Below are 3,327 nucleotides of genomic sequence, written 5' to 3'. Positions count from 1 at the left end.
TTTACGCTCACGTTTTTCTTGTTATTTCTTCTTTTTTCTGAAAATACGTTTCTCCTCTCTCTCCTTTTCTCCCGATAATTCTCCATCGCATTACGCGTTGCTATTGTCTGCAGTGTTGCCCTATACGCTCCGTTTTTCATGTCAGTAGCATTATGACACTCCTGATCCGACGTTGCTAATGTGGAACGAAAGTTCTGTCACAGTATGCTTGGGTGCTTATTTAAGGAATATGTGTTTTAAAAATATCCCTAAGCGTGGATTTTGTGAAGGATACTATGATTCCAATAAAAAAATTTTTAAATTTCATGAACATTCGTCCGACAAAACCATATTTCATAGGTTACAAGGTTTTTTTTAATAACTATCGATATGCGTAAAGTTTTACAGAATATTATTTCAAGAGCTTTTATTTTGGATATTCATCTCTTTTACTATAGTTGTGATGTCCATTCAACCCTCCCAAATATGAATTGCCTTACGTTCTTATGTCGGCTGTCCATTAAATCCTAATGTATTTGAAGTATCAATGACATATCCTTTTCGTAGTCCTTACAAGTAAATTGGGTTAATTTCGGTTACTATGACATTACAATTGAATAACAGAATGATAAAAGGATCCGCATCCATCATCATAGTTTCATTCATGCATTATGACAGGTCTTCGAAAGCATTGTATGTGTGTCATATGTGAAGTATTTATTAATATGGGAATTATAGAGAATTAAAGCCCAAAATCCATAGAGGTTGTTAAAAGAAATATTTTCCAATACCCTTTAGGGCGTGGATTTTTTAAAGAATATTTTTCCCAATTACCCATTAGGGCGTGGATTTTCTAAAGAATATTTTTCCAAGGTCCCAAAAGGCGTGGATTTTATTAAAGAATATTTTTCCAAGGTCCCAAAAGGCGTGGATTTTACTAAAGAATATTTTTCCAAGGTCTCAGAAGGCGTGGATTTTATTAAAGAATATTTTTCAAATGTCCCACAAGCCGTGGATTTTATTAAGGAATATTTTTCCAATTTCCCACAAGCCGTGGAATTTTTAAAAAACATTTTTCCCAAGGTCCCACAAGCTGTGGATTTTTATACCCTACACAACTATGTTGTCAGGGTATTATAGCTTTGTGCAGCCCCAAAAGTTTGTAACGCCGCGAAATATTGGTCCTAGATCCACCTTTAAGTTTACCGATCGTCGTATCTCGACTAGCTGAGTCGGTCTAGACATGTGTGTCCGTCCGTCTGTCCATTATAATTTGTAAATACGATACAGGCCACAGTTATGGACCAATCTTCACGAATGTAGGATGGGTTGTGGCCAACGAAGACCCCTATTGTTTTTTGGAAAGATCGATTAATATTTAGGGGATGAAATGGACCAAATACTAAAATTTTGTCGGGTTTTCTGGTCGCTCCAGAGGCCGCAATAATGGCCCGAACATCGTGACATTTTCCATGGATCAGAATAAGCATTCCTGTTTTTATAAAGATCTGTCAATATTTAGCGGGTCAAATGGACCCTGACTTTTGTGTGGAGAATTAGATTTACCCCTGAAGGACATAGACCCGAGAAGTTTATATTATATCCAAGAGGAGTGGTTGACCTTTAAATTAATACCAATTATATTGTTGTATGTGCTCGGATGTGGGAGTTACACCTAAATATTTACAGGTATCTCCGTATTCGTATATTATTTAGTAACCCATTACCCATTTGAAAATCTTCCATGAGGTTCCAGTTATGGTCAAGGACAACGCCTATAATTTTCGGAGATGATCAGATAATAATTTTGGAATGAAGTGGACCGAAAACTTAATTTTTGTGTTATTTTCGAGTCGATCTATAGACCACAAATGAAAACCGATCATCACAACTCAACCCACGGTGAAGGGAATCTGGACAATAGCTGTACTGAATACTAGTAATATTCGGAAAATATGTCAGTGTGAGGAAGAGGTGATATTTACCTCTAATCGGGCAAGAGGGTGCAAATATCACCAAATATTGTCCAGGTTCGGAATATACATCCGCAGAAAATTTGAGTTCCTTGGTAGTTGTGTTGGGTATCGTATGGTCGGCCCCGTCCGACTATACTGCTCCGCTCACTGGTCATTCTTATACTTCCAAGGATTTTTTTTAAAGAATATTTTCCCTGGTCCATTAAAGATTTAAATCAAAATTTTAAAGAACTCCCACATATTGTAGTGTCCTCCAAAATAAAAGCTCCTACGTTTAACATAAAATATTGAAAAATCTGCGGTGAGGAAACACTGAATTTTTAACATCAAATCCAGCCATCCATCTCATTACCATATTTATTATACAATTACGACAATGACAACGAATTAATTCAAGGACATTGGCACCAGCCTCTGATTGTGTACAGGCACGAACCAACGAACACCAATGTCGCAGTTAAATGAAAGGCCAGTCCAACATTTAAAGGGGTGAGGTAACACTTCAATAAGCCCCCCCAAATCGGTGGTATGAATTATACTCCAACGAAGTATAACCGACGGCAAAATACCAATACATTTTCCGACAAGGAGAACGGCAGCACCTAAAAACAGGACATCAACCAATAACGATTAACGACATTCTGCAATGAAAATTGAAATAGGCTCGAAAGCGCAGAATCCTACAAAGGTAAAAAATTGACACACACAGACATAGTTTGGACACACCTCCTTTGTTCGGATGAAGGCAAACGATTGCATTTTTTTTATTAAAGAATACATTTGAATTAACCATCCAACCAACCCATTAAACAAATGGATATGAAGTGAAAACGAGATGGTCGGCACATAAGAAATTTTTATCAATGACCGATTACCCGAACCATCCAACATCCTACTCAAATTCTTCTTCGTTGCAGTTAATGTCACTTCGCTTAAACTTAGGACCCAACATCGTCGGTTAAACGACCAAGAAAAGGAGGTCAGCGTACGAAGAAAATGTGGCAGGTCTCTTTCTAACATCTTAAGAATTTATGGTGACAATTTATAGTCCTTTTTAATGGTATTTAACAACAAAAAGTGGAGGCGAAACAGGACACCCAAGCAATTGCTGCTCCCCACCCCCATTAATAGTCAAAGGAAAAAATTCTTTAAGATAAGTCCAAACCTCACTCATCCAACACCACGACAACTGAGTGAAAGAGAGAAAAAACCCCAAAGAACGAGAGAAAGAGAAGGAAGGAGAAACCACATATAGAGCACATCCTGCAGTTGAGTGAGTGAGAGTGGGGGTGTGTGTGTGGCGGCATGTGTCCTCTTGACACAACAAGTGTTTGTTTGCCAGCTTCCTTCTCAGTGTGTGTGTGTGCCCTTT

The sequence above is a fragment of the Musca vetustissima genome, unplaced genomic scaffold (genome assembly GCF_032173495.1).
Source record: "Musca vetustissima isolate MV318-11 ecotype Yass unplaced genomic scaffold, APGP_CSIRO_Mvet_v1 utg18281, whole genome shotgun sequence".
Lineage (NCBI taxonomy): Eukaryota > Metazoa > Arthropoda > Insecta > Diptera > Muscidae > Musca > Musca vetustissima.
Note: the sequence above shows the minus strand (reverse complement) of the source record.